Source organism: Mesoplodon bidens (assembly GCF_964165515.1).
Source record: "Mesoplodon bidens genome assembly, chromosome: 17".
In the NCBI taxonomy this organism is placed as follows: domain Eukaryota; kingdom Metazoa; phylum Chordata; class Mammalia; order Artiodactyla; family Ziphiidae; genus Mesoplodon; species Mesoplodon bidens.
Genome location: NC_138174.1, coordinates 6,859,558 through 6,878,633, shown reverse-complemented (window position 1 = coordinate 6,878,633; position 19,076 = coordinate 6,859,558). Strand labels below are relative to the sequence as shown.

Below are 19,076 nucleotides of genomic sequence, written 5' to 3'. Positions count from 1 at the left end.
TGCCTTCATTAAGGCTATTTAATAATGCTGCCACAAATACCCACTCTGTAAAAAACTGGCCAGTGGTGAGAGGAAGTAGAAGGAAGTACAGACGCAAAGGAATGGAAGTTTTTGTGTTTCCTGTCCTTGAGGAGTTTATAGTCTAATTGAGGAGATAGGAGTTACATGTTTAATTGATACTCAAAGGATTAATAGGCCTAAATGTATGGCAGACCTCATATATAAGGCAGGACATAATTGAGCAAGGTTAGGAAAAGGACAAATCAAGGATAGCCATTTTATTTGATTGAAGCACATTATTCCTTATATATAAATATGAGAGCACTTTAAGGTCTTAGAATTTAGAGTAAATGTTCATACTTATTTTAAATGTCTGATCTTTGCAGTAGCCAAAGGTGCTTTACTTTAGAGGTAAAGTAACAGTCATTAAAGTGCCTCCCAAATGCATGTAGGTAATGTATGTAATGTGAATTAAATAACAGATTTGAAAACATATTGGGGAATGTCAGGGGGGAATTAGGAGAGTAATAGTCTCTAGCACTATCCTGGCCTAATGTAAATGTGTTAGGAGACCTTAAAGAAGATGAGGGGTATTCACCAGAGAACCATATGTTGATGAAAACGTCCTATGGAGACATTACCCTCCTTTAATTCTAAGATTCTGTTTGTACTCCTCAAAGATATTTTACTCACCAACTAAGCTTGTGTTGACTGTATGACATCTCATTCACAAAATAACAAAGCATCTAGCATATACTTTTCCTCTTTCCTTTCCTTTTTTGTGACCTGAAGAAATGTACAGTTTTGATGGGGAGACAAAAACAAACACAAACCAACAGAACACAGATGCACAGAACACAGAATATGGGGAATAAGAAAAATACATTAAGATTTTTTTTCCTTTAGAGCCTATTTGATTAGGTTGTGTTTTCGTAAGGTATTTCTACTAATAAAATATGTAAATGATTAATGTGTGAGTACATGAACTGCTTATTCCATGACACTGTAATTGAAATGTCAGTTGTTAAAGAAAAGAGACACTTACATGTTCCCTTTACGTGGCAGGGACTCCCTGCCCTCAAGTTTTTTCCTAAAATTTTCCTGTCATTTCCTTAAACCTAGAATAGGAAACCCTTGGGGAATAGCAGCTGAATTTAGAACAGTACCTAATTAAAAAGCTGAAAGAATCTGCAAATAATACCTTTCAGTAGAATGGCCTTAGCAGTTGTGATCAGAATTCAGACCAAGTCATGAAAAAGATCCAAGATTATATCCTTATTAGTTTATCACCTAAAAGAACTGTGGCTCCAAAAGGTAGAAAATATATGAAATACATACAAACCAAGTTCAGGGTTCTTATATATTTACATGGGAAGACATTCACATATCTTAAAATTCAGATAAATGCCACATCTAATCAGCATTGTAGCCACCCAAGTAGAGTTATAGATTTCTTTGAGTAAACAGAAAAATTAAGCATATATACATTAATAGTAAACTTGAATCTAAGGGTCAGAGTTGTCCCACCCAAGGTAGAGGCACCATTCATATTGAACGGATCGTTGATTATTTTGAAAGTTTTTTTCATTTTTTTATTATAATCGTTGACTGCAAAGACAGATGATTTGTATGTATATGTTTGACAACTTTCTGGCAGGTAACGGTCAGTGTCTCGTTTGGAGACATCCTTTAGGTTGTAAGACATCCTTTAGGTTGGAGGCAGGCTGCTGAGGGACCCGTCTCCTTCTCTAAGTTCTGGCGTCATTGATGCAACAGCTATCATGCAGGTTCAGCTGGCAGTTGTGGTTGCAGGCAAGAGTCTGTCCCTGGGCCTGTCTGATCTTGAAGAAATCTTAACAGCTGAGATGGTAGCCCTAAAAGTTTCATAGGAAAGTTATCCCAAAATTGTTTGTGATGGTATAATTGTTTTATTAGACAAATGTCTTTTACTTCCTGGAAGATATTGAATTAAGTTTAAAAAGAATACACAAATAAGCAATCTCTCCATATTTGGCAGTTTATGTAGTTTTCATAGTTAAGAGAATTAGACTTCTTTGAATAATGAGACTGCCTTATAATTATAATTAAAAAAAACTTTTCATCATAGAAAGTTTCAAACATTCATAGAAGTGGAAAATACAGTCTAAAGGACTCCTATGTACCTATTATCGTGCTTCAACAATTAAAAACATGTATACCATTCTTATTATACCTATTCACCACCATCCTCCCCCAACAAGTTGTTTTTAATAGAGTATTTTAAAACAAATCCCAGGTTTCTGGTCACTTTTCCTTAAATTCTTAGGTATGAACCTCTAACAGATAAGAATCTATATAATCGTGACTTCATTATCACAGTAATTCCTTAATAACATTTACTCTGCAGTCCATATTGAGATCTCCCTTATTTTACTTAAGAGTTGGTTTGTTCAAATCGAGATCTAAAAGGGTTTGCACATTGCATATGATTATGTCATTTGAGTATCTTTTATTCTCTTAGTTCCCTCCCTCTTTAACCCCCTTTCTCTCTCTCTTCCTATGCCATCGACTTGTTGGAAGAGCTGGACATATGTCTTGTACAATGTACTGCATTTTGGATTTGGTTTAAGTTTTGATTTTTCATAGTGTTATTTTATTTCTTCCTCTATTCCTCAGTTTTCCTGTAAACTGGTATTGAAGTCTAGAGACTCAATTAGATTCAGGTTCAATGTAATTCCAATTCTTAAAAATTGAGAAATAATTCACATACCATAATATTCACCCTTTTAAAAAGTGTACAGTTCAGTGGATTTTTTGGAATGTTCACAGAGTTGTGTAAACATCTTTTTAAGGTATCTTTAAATAGAAACACATATAACATCAGGTTATGTATTCATTGGTTGATGAAATTGTTACCAGAGGCTCACAACCTAACCCTAATAGTAGTGGCTCAGTATCCTCTTAGTCAGTGTTCACGAAACTGTGTAGAACAGAACTACTCCGTATAATGAGAATCAACCATACCTAGGACTGGAATTGCTGGATCATAGGACAGCTCTGTGTTTAACGTTTTGAGGACCTGCCAAACTGTTTTCCAGAGCGGCTGTACCATTTTACATTCCCCTCAGCAATACTTGAGGATTCCAGTTTCACCACACCTTTGCCAACACTTATTGTCTATTGTTTTGGTTATAACCATCCTAGTGGGTTTGAAATGATATCTTATTGTGGTTTTGATTTTGATTTCTCTGATGGCTGACTAAATGATGCTGAGGTCAATGTACTTCCAATGTAAAATATGTAATTGAGTTGGGTTTTTTTTTGCTTGTGATTTCTAGGATAAACACTTATAAGTTTATTTACATTACTGTGACATTGACAAGAATTTAAGGTTCATGTTTTTATAAGTTTAGTTTATTAGTTTTATAGGAATTATTAAGTAATTGGGAAGATTTGCCATCAGGTAGTTGAAATATGTAAAAAGGAAAAAAATCTATTGAATTTATAATTGCAGTTTAAAATTTAAGAAGTTAATCAAAAGTCAAGTGATAATATTTTGACAGATTTGTAAATTGAATAAAAATTAAAGCTAATTGTAGAAGCTAGAACTAACTTGGAGACCCTGTCTCTTCATTTCTTTCTCTCTAGTTTGAGTCATCGCTGAGCTCTCTCTCCATCCTCCAGCCCTTCACCCCTGCCTTCTTGTCTTCACAGAACAGCTAGTCCAAAACTAGTCCTGTATGCGCACCAGTGAATCTTTTGGATTTGAACCTCTGTTAGTAGTTCCTTTGAATCTTTGTGTCTTGGGGTGAGGAGATGGTGCTCCAAGATTGGTGTTGCCAAGAGCAATGGAGGGGGAAGTTGACAGAAAATGAACAGGTGACGCTATCAAGCCCCCAGTAAATACAACATAGAAGACAACATTAAGAACAGGAATCATGGGCTTCCCTGGTGGCGCAGTGGCTGAGAGTCCGCCTGCCGATGCAGGGGACGTGGGTTCGTGCCCCGGTCCGGGAGGATCCCACATGCCGCGGAGCGGCTGGGCCCGTGAGCCATGGCCGCTGAGCCTGCGCGTCCGGAGCCTGTGCTCCGCAACGGGAGAGGCCACAACGGTGAGAGGCCCGCGTACCGCAAAAAAAAAAAAAAAAAAAAAAAAAAAGAACAGGAATCAAAGTTAATTCAGTATATTTCTGGAGTGATTAGCAGAAGTCATGGTAATTGTTATTCCATTTAACTTCCTGATAGAGATGATTTATTTGTTTTTTTATTTTTAAAAAGCAGAACAACTCAGATTTGTTTATTTAGGAAGCATACATTTTGGAGACAAATGGAGTAGTCCAGGTGCTTCAGCCAGGGGCCAGGGGCTCTGACCATATATACTGATCCTGAAGTAAATTCTACGTGCACATATGTGAATAATTCATTAAATAATAGTGACTGAGTGAAGTAATGAAACCAACCTCAGAAGAATCTTTTAAAGTATCAGATGAGTCATTTGAAGTAAAAAACCATGATGTACTTTTAAAACTTTGGATGCTCTGCAGGCTGAACTAAAACTTGTTAATAATTAGAGGCAATTCAGCCTAGTGGCTAAAAGTGCAGGCCCTGGAACCAGGGTTGGATTGAAACCCAGCTCTGGTACTTCTTAGCCAGGTTTGGGTAGGTTATTTAGTCTCTGCTTAGTTTCCTCCTCTGTAAACATGGGCATAGTATAGTAACTTTCCCATAGGGTTGTTGTGAGGATCAAATGAGTCAATATATGAAAAACACCTAAAGGATGGATGACCTGGCACACAGTAAGAGTTATGGGTGTTTGCGATTACTAATAATGTTACTGCTTTTCACTGCATATTAGGTGTATTTTAGTCATATTATTACAATAGATTAAATAGACTTAGGAATTCGCTGGGAAACTAACTGCCGTAAATAGCCTTTCTTCTATAGAAATGTAATCCAGGTTTCAAACAGTGGATTTACACATGAAGCCTTGGGACATCAAAGCTTATAAATTAGAGTTGGTTAGGATCCAGATTACTTAGTATTTGCTAGATTAAAGTCACTACCAGTAGAGTTGTTCCTCGAAGGCATTAGGTCCTATGCACATAAAAATTTGTGTATATGTGATCAAAACCACTAATTCCATTCATGAGTGAATAGCCTGAATACTTGAATGTGAAATGAATGTTTGCAGTCTGATAATTTAGGAGTGCCAAGAAAAGACTATTTTGGCTCCAGTAGGTAATAATCATAACAGTAACTTTGGGTAGAATTCTGCCTTTGTTATTTGTAGTCCTGATGCATTTAGTTCTTCCCCACAACTGCTGCAAGAAAACATAATCAAATGCATAGCATTGTGGAATTACTTTTGAAGAAAACTGGAAAAATAATTTTTTTCTATTCCCTAAGAAAACAATTTTTATGCCCTATTAGTACTTTCTAAAACGGCAGATAGAGTAAGGACAGTATGTTAGAGGTTGGTAATTGTTCAAACATTAACGTCAGGAATATTCTGAAAATGAGCTCTAATGTAAGAAATCAAAGTGATTAGGAACGCTTATTAAGTTCTTACAATGACAGATCGAGAGATTCATTAAATATCTTTCCCAGACTTTTGTATCTATTTTATGGTGTTCGTTACTCTGAGCTATTGTTGATATATGTTAGAAACTTCTGAAATTCCTCACTTACTCTTGTGGATTTTGTTTAATAGACATGAGCGTAGGCTATTTTATTGATTTAAAAAATAGAGCATTGCTCAGTGTATAGCATATAGTCCAAGTCAGAAGATAGTCATACTTAACTGACCTGCACCAATTTATCTGGATTTCTAACTATCTTCTGTTTTTTTTTGTAACCTTAGACAATTTTTCTTTAACTCTGAACCTGAGTTTCTAAATTTGCAGAAAGCATAAGTGATATTTTCTAGCTCAGTGCCAGGGGTTCTTTAGTTCTTGAATTGTTTCTCTGGCAAAGATGCATTCTACTCTTTTCATGTCCATGTCTCTAGGCAGTTGTCTAATCTGCTCATAACAGTCTTTCCTCTTTATAAATATTCCTTCTTTTGCTCTCTGTTAGTCATTTACTTTTTCCCAGGAGTTCATCTGCCCTTTTCCTTAACTATTTCTTTGTAAAATTTTTCCTTTTAGTTTTAATTTGTACTTTACTACTGTGTAGTTTTCTTCTTTATTTCCCCTCTTTGAAACCATCTGCTGCCATTGCATTTGCTTTCTGTATTGTAATGCTAAATGTTTTGATGCTGCTGGATTTATACTTATATTCAGTAACAACTTTTATGAACATACAGTTCTTGTGTTTATTTAAATGAATAGCATGATGCATTCACCCCCAATGATGAACACTTAGTGATTATGTTAATTAATAACATTCTTAGCTTAGATGGTATACCCGGCATAGATGCAGAATTTTGTGCTCTATTTTCCTGATAATTGTACTTAATATTATATGCTGATGTTGATGCATTTACATGTCTGCCTTTTTCATTTCCTGCTTGTTTTGTAGAGTTCTGCTGCTAAATAATTTTGTCACACTAAGCCTAAGTAAAATAACTTATTATGGTTTTAAACTTTAATAAATAATAATGAATAAAACAATTATATTCAAGTAAGAATTCATGAGTATTCCAGAGACATTAATTTATAAATGAGAACCTCAATGTTAAGAGCACATGAGGTTGTGGCTATCTGGGGCACCGCTGAGTGACAGTGTCACTAGGCACAGGTTGATGCAAATTGTCTGTGTGAGCTGAATAGGCCTGTGAAGCACAGGCAGCCTGGAACAATCGTCGTCTTCATAGCCAGACAGAATGTATTCTTCTTAAACAGGAGAGTTTGCTATCGCTTTTGAATAATGAGTTGACTACAAACATACTGTAAAGAATGGGATGATTTTTTAAAATGTCTTTTTCTTTTTTCCCTCTTCAGGGCAACTGTTTTTTATTATCACTATGGGCTGTTTCAGGGCACGTAGTCCATGATAGTTGTGTGTGGAAAACAGTGAGTCTGTCATCACCTATCTGTGTATAATAGTAAAAACATGAGAATACATATTTTTCTTGGTAGTTGTCGGTAGATCCACTTCCTGGTTATACTTAAAGTATCCTGTTACATTACATTATTGAAATATTTGAGGGATGTTGGCTATAGTCTGGCATATTCTGGTACATTATTCTTTCATCTTCCAGTATATTCAATACCTAGTATTTTTCAGGCACAGTGACTGAGGTTAACTATATGAATTAATTTAAAATGCAATTTTCGTCTCTAGAGCTAAAAGTAGGATTTAATTGGGAAACAAAACACAGCCAAAGGCTCATCTCCAAAATTGTTTTGTCGCACACACATAAGCAACTGTGCTTGTGTATGTTAAGTTAGCAACTTATGAAAGAAGAGAACTATGAAGTTTTAAGATTGATTTTTCCACCCTCAAGGACCATGATATAATTGGAGAGTTAAGACACATGACATAAACTGTATCTTCCTACAATAAATGATATGATATATGTAGGATGACCTTATTATTTATTGTCTAGATTGAGATATTCTGAGAGTAAAGGGGGCACTGTGCATCATAATAGTGAGAAGACAATTATACAACAATGATCACAACTGTTCCAGGCAAACGTGGACACATAGGGTCACCCCAGTATACACCCATGATTGGGTAGAAACTCTGAGGTAGGAATGAGCAGTGTAGGCTGGAGTTGTCACATAGGCTTCAAAGGAGGCACTAGAACTGAAAGAGAGGAATCAGGAAGTCATTCTTGTGATTCTTGCCAGCATAGGATTTATAATGAATATATCAATTTGGCTGGAGTAGAAATTTGCATAGGGAAATAGTATTACCGTCAGCCCTCCATATCTGTGGGTTCTGCATCCGTGGGTACAGAGACCCTAAGCCTACTTACTGTACTGTGCCATTTTGTGTAAGGGAGATGGGTATCCGCCACGGTCCTGGAACCCCAATCCGGTGGATACCGAGGGACAGCCATGGTTGGATTGGACTGAGCAGTTTCGCCCGTGACTATGTGACCTTGAGAAGCTACTTCACCTCCGTGTCCCCATTTACCATCTAGAAGATGGCGACAGTAGTCGCTGTCTCACAGGGTTGTACGGCCGTGAGCTGCACACGTCCACGCAGAGTACCGTGCAGCACATTCACGTGATAAGTAAACGTTGGCTACCTGTAGCACACGGACGATTGTAATGGTCACAAGTGTTTGGAAATGTGCAGGGGGGGTTGGGGCTGAGAGAGTCAGCAGAGGGAGCCTGAAAGAATTTAGTAACAGAGAGGGGAGAGGAGAAAACAGGGCAGAGTAAACGATGACGCTGAGCTTTCAAGCCTGAGTGACTGGGAGGCCGGGAGAGCTGAGCAGAAATAAACAAGTTGGGAGGGATACCTGTTGTTTAGGAAGGGGTACGTTCAAATTTAAACATGATTTTGAGGGAACAGCAGGCTCTCTAATTAGAAATGGTCGCCGGCAGCTGGAGAAGTGAAAGTGGTCGTCCATGGAGAGTGGGGGTGACCCAACTAGGGGCAGCTGAGGCCTCGGGTGTGGATGAGGATGTCCCCTGGATAGGGGGTTGGAAAGAAAAGATTGATGAGGGAACCTTGGAAAGCCCATATTCGGAGTCAGTACAAGAGGAAGGAGAACAACTAAAAAGAGGCTCAAAGGAGCAGGAAAATATTCTCCAAAGTATGTTTTACTGAACACTAGATCTGTGGGATGGTAACAGGTAATATGGGAAAGAAAATTGGTTCTGTGGTTAAAAACTACAACTGTGTGAAAGTTAAATGAATTTGTTCATTGCAAGAATTCTCTGGGTTTTTAATATGTTAGCATACATGGCAAATCTCCAAGAGGGGAATATATATGAAGTAACGTTTTGCAGATTTATCCGGTCACTGAACCCTTTTCTCCCCCAGAATACTTAATGGATGCTAGTGTTCCAGAAAACACATTTTGGGAATTATAGAAGCCTAACAAGGAAAGATTTTCAAGAAGGAAGGAGTTAAACTGTGCCAAATGTTGCAGAAAGACTAAGGAACATGAGAAATGAGAGGAAGCTATCTATACTTGATGTTTTTTATTAGATGGCCCTCGGTGACCTTCACGAGTACAGTTCACTAGTGTGACTTCAATAGGCACTGGTTTATAGGGAATTAAAGATAAGAGTTAGTGATGTGACGAGGAAATGAAGGCAGTGGGTTTACATCATTACATCTCTGTTAATTCAAATATGAAGTGTGACGGATAGGAATAACTTGGTCATTAGTGAATGTTTCTATATCCTATGCATTTTTATTATGCATAATAAAATGGTTATATTTCTAAATAACATGCCCTTTTTGTTTAATGTTAATCCTATATTAGAGCTGGTAGGGACTTTAACAGTCATCTGGGACAATCCCTCAGAGAACTATGAAGTTTTTCTTTCTTAGGGCAAAGGCACACATTAAAATTATTTTCTTTTCTAGCCACAGCCAGACCATCAAGTCTAAACCATTTTCCTCATGTTTTTTTAAAACTATATGGGAGGGACTTCCCTGGTGGCGCAGTGGTTAAGAATCTACCTGCTGATGCAGGGACACGGGTTCGAGCCCTGGTCCCGGAAGATTCCACATACCACGGAGCAACTAAGCCTGTGCGCCACAACTACTGAACCTGCGCTCTAGAGCCCGCGAGCCACAATTATTGAACCCTGTGCACCTAGAGCCCGTGCTGTGTGACAAGAGAAGCCACCGCAGTGAGAAGCCCACGCACCACAACGAAGAGTAGCCCCCGCTCGCTGCAACTAGAGAAAGCCCGCGTGCAGCAACGAAGACCCAATACAGCCAAAAATAAATAAATAAATAAATAAATTTAAATAAAAAAGTATATGGGAAAGATACGACTTATCAATTTTGTGTTTTTAAGGGGTCCATTTTATGTGAACTTTACTCTAATATTAAAGATCATTTTGGATATATACTGTCATTTGACAGTGATGCAAATATTTAATTCACAGTTATGCTGTAAAGAGGAAAGTCATTTTGACATCCTCTAACAGCAGGTGTAGATAATTTTAATTAAAACTGTTGCAGCATTTTTTTGTGATAAAATATGCCATAGAACTGATGGCTGATTTTCTGTTACATGCAAATCAGGCTCTGCATCAACACACCATGCCCGACAAATTTGAAAATCCGTAATGAGTGGTGTAGGCTGGAGTGGTCACATAAACTACTCCTGTGTGACATTCAAGGAAACAAACTTGAATTTCAGTGACCTTCTTGTGTTAGCCCCACTGTCTGTGGAGGTGGGTGAATGCTTGAGAGCCAACGCAGAGTACTGGGGAGCTACTGATCATCTTTGTATCTTCTACAGCATCTCGCCTAGTTGCTTGTTTAACAGACATTTGTGTGTTCAGTCTCTGGGAATATCAGCTGAAAGTAGAACAGTCTTGAATACTCTGATGTAGACCCCTGTTCCCCTTGGAAATTCACAAATTCATTTTGGCACATGAAAGATTCTGAGAAGTTTTTCAGTGAAGAAACTTTGAATTTTGTTTTATAAATATTTAGTGTGTGTTTAGATTGTAGTAAAATACATATAATATTTACCATCTTAACCATTTTTAAATGTACAGTTCAGTGGTATTAAAGGCATTCATAGTGTTCTGCAACCATCACCACCATCCAACTCCAGAACTCGTTTCATCTTGAAAAACTGAAACTCTTTACTCATTAAACAGCAACTCCACATTCCTCCTTCCCCAAGCTCCTGGCAGATACCTTGTTTGAATTTTTTAACCTGGCACTTCCAAACTTATTTTACGGTAAATGAAAACTCTTTTCCCCTTGACATTTACTTATTATATTCTGTAGAAGTTCCATCATTCAGAGAAATGCAGGATTCGTTTTCAGCTAGTATGTAGCAGATAAGGAGTATTTTTGCCTCAAAGGTTGCATGACTCCTAAAGAGAAAAGCAAGCCCTTCTGGAGTGCCTATCCGAATAAGACATAAGTCCAATATTTTGAAAGCTCTAGAGGAGACTGGGAGGGTGGTTTAGGGAGGCATTGAAGTTATGCTGGAGCAAACCCTGACCTAGGAGAGAGAGGCTTGGGTTCCTGTTCTGCTTTGCCACTAACTAGCTAGTCTTTCAGGGCCTCTTTTGCCTTGTCTGTTCCCTGTCTATGAGCTGGATGAATCCTGAGACTCCCTCCAATCTTAAAAGTTGAATGATTGAGGAATACTGTAAAAGGCATGGAACTTATAGTACTGAGAATTTGATAATAGCTTAGAAGAAGTAGGAGGAAGAGGATCTGGGAATTGACACCCACAGGAACCTCAAATGTAACCTGGCATGCACCTCAAATAATGGCAAAGCCAAGACAAGTGTAAGAAGCATAGATGTCTGAAAGATTCATCCTGTGTCATACCTGGATTTATCGGAGTAGCCAGGTGATTAGAGAGAAGAGAAAGTGCTATATAGTAGGTGCCAAAATACAATGTATGTAAGGAAAAGTTCTAGTACTTAGTTGGTATTCAATAAATATTAGTTTCTTCTCTCATGATTTTAGGCTGTTAGCCAAAAAACTTAACACCATTGTATTTCCACTAAGGAGAGATGGGTAGAGGAACAAATTGTCACCTTCCTGAAATACATGAAAACATATATTATGAATATAGAAAAAGTTCTCTCCCTTCCACAGTGTCCGTTATTGCTTTGCTTTTGCCATTTCCCTTTCTCCTGTCTGTAATTTAATATATTGAGTGCCTGGTGGACAGAAACAATTGTACTGAACTGTTGTTCTTATTAAAGTGAGTTATAAGACCTAAAAATCCTCAAAACAAGGGTTTCCCTGTATACAAACCCAGTGTCCCAAAGAGAGTGCTTTACTTTCATTCAAAGTTGCTATTTAGTTGATAGTATGTATAGGAAATCAGACTGCTACTATTTCATATTGAAATCTTGTTAAAAGCAGCTAGTTTGTATTGAGTGCCTGGTTGACAGAAACAATTGTACTGAACTGTTGTTCTTATTAAAGTGAGTTATAAGACCTAAAAATCCTCAAAACAAGGGTTTCCCTGTATACAAACCCAGTGTCCCAAAGAGAGTGCTTTACTTTCATTCGAAGTTGCTATTTAGTTGATAGTATGTATAGGAAATCAGACTGCTACTATTTCATATTGAAATCTTGTTAAAGCAGCTAGTTTGCATCCTATTTAGGGGCAAGTTTTAAAGGGATATCCTATAGTCAGGTTTTAAAGTGATGCAAAATCATAATTTCATTACTAACATGTTTTCTAAGTTTATAGGATTTAGAACTTGAAGGAGAAATTATAATTTTAAGAATAATTTTCAAGAGAATATATTATCCAGTTTTCTCATGGAATTTTAATTTTATCCAAGTTCCCAAACTTTTTTTAAAGTAAATGTACATTATAAAGTATCTAAAGAAAGAGCACCATGTGGTTAGTATTAAATGACTTACTAAGCTGATGATGGTTATGATGACGATGGTAATAGGTGACTTGTGGTAAGAGTTAATTAGGCACTTACTATGTGCCAGGCACTAAATGCTGTATAAATTTTAAGCTACATTGTTTGATTTTAAATTGTACTTATAAGAACGCAACATTTTCTTTGTCTCTTCCCTGATGAAAAAAAGTCTATATAGAAAGCAAGTAGGCTAATTCACTATTATTATAAATTCATTTTTATTGTCCAGCAGATTCTTATTCATGTTCAGTGGTCAAAAAATAATGAATATAAATAGTTGATGGGTTCATGTAATTCAAAAAGCATTAAGTGTTGCTTTGGGATGTAGTTCTTCTACGTTTTTAAATGAGTCAAATGTTCTGGAAATTAACATTCCACGTAACATGAGATGTTGTAAAAGTTTTACTTGGGAACTTAAGCTAGAGAACTCTCTGACCTCCCCTTTACCTATTTTTCAGGGTAGGTAAGTGTTTCTACAATTAAAAATAAGGAATGCCACTGAGTTTTTACCTCTAAAGATTTCATATTTCATGTATATTAGACTCTACATCATTTTAAGTGTTAAAAAGAAGACAGAAAAAGATCCCATAGTTTTAATCCATTTAGCAAGTTTCAGTGTACCTGAGTTTATGACTACATAATACAAGTGAATTCCGAGACAAGAATTCAGGTGTATTTTCTTAGAAGTTAGAATCTGTTTTCATGAATGCCTTATATTAACTTCTTCACAAATAGGACTGACTGCTCCTTCATTCCAGTAAAAAGTAGGAATGCTGTCTTGGCTTCTTCAGTTCTATTTTGAAATTCTTCTCCTGCTCTTTTTTCAAAAATTTAATTTTATCGTTTCATCCAGGATGATTAGGCTCAGGACCATCCCCTCTCAAACATGTAAGCCCAGAACGTGTGTGGGTCGGGGTGGGGAGCATGGGGCACCGAGCGTTCTGACCGGAACAACCTGGGTAAAGGCCTTGAGGCAGGGAAGAACTTGGCAGTTTTGAGGAACTGAAAGAAGGTACCTGTCATTGGGGCATAATGGGGGCAAGTGTGATCTAGATGACAGAGAATAATCATGGAGACCATGGTGAGGAATTCGCCAGGACCGCTTGGTTTGCTTGAGCAGAATGGCAGACAGCAGGTTCTGTGTTGTTAGTGCACTGGGTTCAGCTCTCAGCTTCCCACTTGCTAAGGTCTCTACACTCACTCCCACAGCTCTGAAATGTGGGTAGGAACACCTGCGTGAGAGCCTGGCTAGACTAGTGCTAACTAGGTGCCTGTGTAGTAAGCCACACAAAAAATGGCAAGCTGGTAGCATTTTTACTTCTTTACCCTACCCTGGAATCTCCAACTCACAGGGTCTCCTTTCTGTTCTCTTTTATGTTCATTCAGCAAATATTTGTTGAGCATTTTGTAGCCACACCTGTCCTCCATAATTATGTTTGTATGTCTCATAGCTTCAAGGGTATGAAATCCTCCAGGGATTTCATATTAAATGTTTTGTAATCCAGGCACCAAACATAGTATCTATTTCCGAAAATGTTTGAATAAACAACTAAAAGAAAGTTTGTGAAATATATAATTATCATATTTAAGCACTGTAGTTACTTGAATAATTTGTTTTAAATCAGTCCTGTGTAGAAACATGAATACATTCCTCCTTCATTCCATTTTTCTTTTACAGTTAACAAAAATTCAAAATATGCCATTTATAAATCCATAACTCTAGAAAAGAAATGCTTATCTATTTTCAACGTCATACCTTGTCTTAAGTCAATGGTCGGTTTATATTTTTTCCTCGAGATCAAGTAGCTATTTTAATACAAGATTGTTTTAAAAAGTACTTTTCGGGCCTCCCTGGTGGCGCAGTGGTTGAGAGTCCGCCTGCCGATGCAGGGGATGCGGGTTCGTGCCCCGGTCTGGGAGGATCCCATATGCCGCGGAGCGGCTGGGCCCGTGAGCCATGGCCGCTGGGCCTGCGCGTCCGGAGCCTGTGCTCCGCAACGGGAGAGGCCACAAGAGTGAGAGGCCCGCATACCGCAAAAAGAAAAAAAAAAAAAAAAAAAAAAAAAAAAAGTACTTTTCATCTTCAAATGAAAATAAGAAAAATAAGTAAAGACAAACATAATACCATGTATTTTAGCAAGTTGAGCGCTTGTTTTTACATCTTTTTATTTCAAGGTAATTATGGATTCACATGCAACTGTAAGAAATAGTACAGAAAAATCGCATACACCCTTCACCTACTTTTCCCTAATGGTAGTATCTTACAACTAGTACAGTAGCCCAACAGGAAATTGACGCTAATAAAATCCACAGACTTTATTCGGATTCCCCAGTTTTGCATGCACTCATTTGTGTCTGTGTGTATAGTTCTGTGCAGTTGTATCACATGTGCAGATTCATGTGCCACTTACACAGCAGCACACATTGCAGTTCCACCCCTGGGATCCCTGTGCTTCCTTTATAAACACAGCCACTGCCTTCCCTTCTTCCTAAAACCTGGCCACCACTCGTCTCTTCTCCATCTCTACCTTAGTCATTTCAAGAACATTGGATCAGTGGAATCATACAGTAGGTAGCCTTTTGGATTGACTTTTTTTTTTTTACTGGGTATAATCCCCTCGAGATAAATTGAGAGCTTTTAAAAAGTGATTTTCAAAGAAAGTCTAACATCTTTCCCACTGGCCCCTTATTCATCCTTTAGCAAAAAAGGCAGGAATGAGCCCTGCCAAGGCAAAGGTGCTTCCCTAGGAAATGGAGGAGAGCGCCCCAGGACTCAGTTTACTCCTCAGAGACTCTCAGGGAAGTCAGGAGTTCCCTTTTTGATCAACACGTGGATCTTTTTGTAGAAAGCAGTCATATTTTCATACTTCTTTTAAAGGGCGTGGTCCACCTCCTGTTGCCCGTTTATCTTCCAGTCAGTCCCATCTTCCATCCCCCCCTCTTTCCTTCCCTCTAAATGTTTCCATCCTGACCAGTTGAAAACAAATTGTTGAGTGAATTAAGCTCTAGATGAGATTTCTCCAAATTGATATAATCTAACAAATAGGAATGGCAGTCCATTTGACCGAAAACTTTTTTTTTTTTTTAACTTGAAATTACATGCATGGCAGAGCTTCTGTTGTTTCCATTGGCCTTACGGGAAATGATCATGGTAGTTCTACCACACTAATAGTCTTGTTTTGATTTGTTTTGCCTCAAAAGTCATTATAAAATATATAATTCATTTGGATGACCTAAGTGCCATCGCTTGGGAACTTCATTACATAATAGGAACTCCATCTCATACCAAGTCATTCAGAGTCCTAATTAACAGTTTTGTTTTTAGAGAAGTATGTATATCAGTATATCACATTTTAAGCTGTAAATAAGAGTGTTGTTTGTAACCCGTTGTCGATGTGTTGAGAATCCCACTACCTCATAAGCAGAGGTTCTTTTAAGGTATTTTATAGATTGATTTGGCTTCAAAGAAGTAAAAGGTCTTTCATTAATAAATATTTAAATAATTAATACATAATCTTCTAAAAGAAAATTCCTACAAAGAAATTTGTAGGAATTGCTATACATTTACTGAGGGGAGCTATAATTGACATTATTTATCTGAATAAGCCTGAGAGATTCTAACTATAATATAAGAACAATTAACTACTGACCTACCTGTGTAGCTAGATGTTTGTCTGGGTGATTGCTTTCAGGATTTCTTCTGAAGGAAATGATGGGAATTCAGTGTTTTCCTCCCTTGGTGTTACAGTCCTAAGATATACTTGACTGCATACTGAGGCAGATAGATTCATGCTTCTAGTCTAGGGACAAGGCTGTCACATAGATACAAGCATAGGAACAAGTCCAGACTCATCTGTTAATCTAAGGTATCAATAAACCCAGTCTTTATCTTCATTTGAAAACTAGGCATAATATACATGTTAATATGGTAGCTCAAGATTAACTTCACTTTTCAGAGCGCCTTACTAAATAATAGCATTTATATAAATTGTGGCATATTGCTGACACTAAAGATCCAGACCCTGACAAATTAAACATTGAGGGTTCTACACATTGAAATACCCACATGTCCATGTCACTACCACAAAATTACTATCCATTCTCATTCTACTTCCTACACTTGTCATTTAATAAAATGCCCAGAATGTGGAAGCCTGGATTTTGATCTTGGTGCTGACCTATCTAGTCTGCATCTCTACTTGAGTCTTCAAACTGAAGAAACTGAAATATTTGTGAGTCAGCAAATACTGGTTGAACACCTATTATGTGCCAGGCACTGTTCCAGGCAGTGGAAGTGTTTCAGGCAATGTGTTACTTTACTCAGCCACTTAATTTTGTGGGTTTATTGCTGTTAGTTTTAATTTGGGACTTAAGCTTCTTTCCAAATGCAGTCTTTAACTGCTACTGTCAGTTATAGATAGTTTAACGGTAAGATTTGATAAATTCTTAGATTGATGTACTTTTAGACTTATTCTTGCAGTTGTCATGTTCTCCCCTTTCCCCACCCAAAGGGGTGATTAGTTGCCCTCTAAGTAAGTTTTAAAATCTTACTCTGCTTTCTGTTCTCATTTTGTAGCCCAAAGTCCCTTTCAAACTTTACCATGAATTATAAACTTAAATGTTCTCTGGGGCCAGCCAGGTATAAGTGTATGAAGCAGACCAGTGTGAGTATATTGAGATTAGTAGGGTATGTGTCAAACTGAAAAGTTCATGCCCACCTGTAAACATTTAAAAAAATATTTTTTAACCTGTGTCAAACACATCTACAGGCCAAAAGTTTTCAACATTCTGAACATCTAGATAAACATAAATTTGTTAGACCGTTGACTTTTAAATATGAAAGTGAAATCTCAGTTTATTAGTGACAGTGATTATATCAGTTTTAAAATAGGAAATGCCAAGAACGTTGCAGCATGAATGCACTTAGTGTTATGTATTTATGGGGTGGAGGTATGTGGATGATTTCGTTTTTGTTTAATATATTGTGGATGTCTTTCCGTGTCAAATCATATAGATCTATGTCATTTAATGACTGCGGGAGATTTCCATAGTAAGAATGTGCTATCATTTACTTTTCCTTTTCCATATTGATGGGTATTAGGGAAAATCTACAGTATGCATTAGTGTAAACTTTACAGAAGATAAGGATTCAGCCCTCCTTCCCTCTTTTCTTTGCTACTTTTAAATATAATTTGAAGAGAAGCTCAATAGAAATGAACGTTAAACTTAAAAAGTTGATTCCAGGAAACAGTAGGTTCATATCACTTACATAACTCTCAGGAAGCCTGAATTTAATTACATTTCTTTCTGTTTAAGCAGACACATGTGGCTGAACCATTATAAAGGGCATAATTTCTTGGGCATTAATAACTGAAGGGCTGTTACACAGGAGTTTGAAGCTATTAAAAGATTCCATATAAGTTCAGAGCAAATATATATTTACCAATATTCACACGTAAAGAGACAGCCTTGAACGGTGATATATGTGTGAGAACTAAAATTCACATGGTATTGTGCAGATGTTAGGTTTCTTGCTTTGGGAATCACTCCTTACTTACTTGTTATAGGAGATAAATAAGGTGGTGCTTTCTTACAATATAATCATTCTTGCAAACTATTACTTGAATTTTGTTCTAATGGAACTTAGAGTTTCTGAATCAAATTACTTCTTTATAGCAGTGTGATTTCATCAGATCTCTTCCTGTATTAAGTTCTTTGGTCTACTTTCATTTTAATTAGGAAACGCAGCAAAAATTCATATTGGACATATCGAAAGGGCTTTTCACCTGAAATGTAGATTTCTTTTTATCTTTTAAAATACTTTAAAAATTGAGATATAGTGTACATACAGTTTCTAATATGGAACCCAGTTCTACTCCATCTACTATGGAATCCAGCTGCATTCCATTGAATGCAGAATTGTTTGTGTATAGCATTTTTCTACAGGAGATATTTTGTAACTTTCAGTACATTTTCAAAGTGGTGAGGCACTGGGAGTGGCAGTGGCCACTGTTGTGGCAGATAGTAAATCAGTGACCTGGTATCTTGGTGTTGCTGCAGTAGGCACCAGTGTTTTCACTGTAGGCTTTGTCATTTTAAAGATTTTCTGGGGTTTTTTTTCTAAGAAAAAAAAATGTTAGTAACTGAGGAGGAGAGCTTGGGTAACCTAGGACCTGGCACAATTCAAACTGGTACAGTGACATTCTCTGTTCTCTCTATATAAAGAAGCTAGGCTAATCCCAGCGCTGAGCTCAGGAGTGGAAGTTTTAGGAAGGTGTTATTTGCTCTCTTAACAGAGGCCTGGAGGTATAGAAAACCGCCCTTGTATTTCTGTAACTTATAGGGGAAATGAATGAATATCGTGGTTTTAAATAATATCATTAATTGTGGATAAAGACAAAAATGAAAAAGTGAACATTTTGGAAAATATATTAAGATTGGTATAAGCAAATATATATTGACTTGGAATTGTAAATCCAGTGGATCTCAAAATTAGTAGTTCTCTCGTCCATTTTAGGTTTTCCGGTGAGGGTGAATCTGTGTTCTGTGTCACACGTGGCGCCTCCTCCCCTCCCCACAGAAATGAACGATCAT

The 19,076-nt window shown here is 37.3% G+C and overlaps 1 protein-coding gene across 2 annotated transcripts in view; it reads left to right on the top strand.

Annotated features, from left to right (window-relative positions):
* The window catches only part of UBL3 (ubiquitin like 3), a 70,183-nt gene that overhangs the window by 37,465 nt on the left and 13,642 nt on the right, over positions 1-19,076 (top strand). The gene's annotated exons all lie outside the window — the stretch shown is intronic.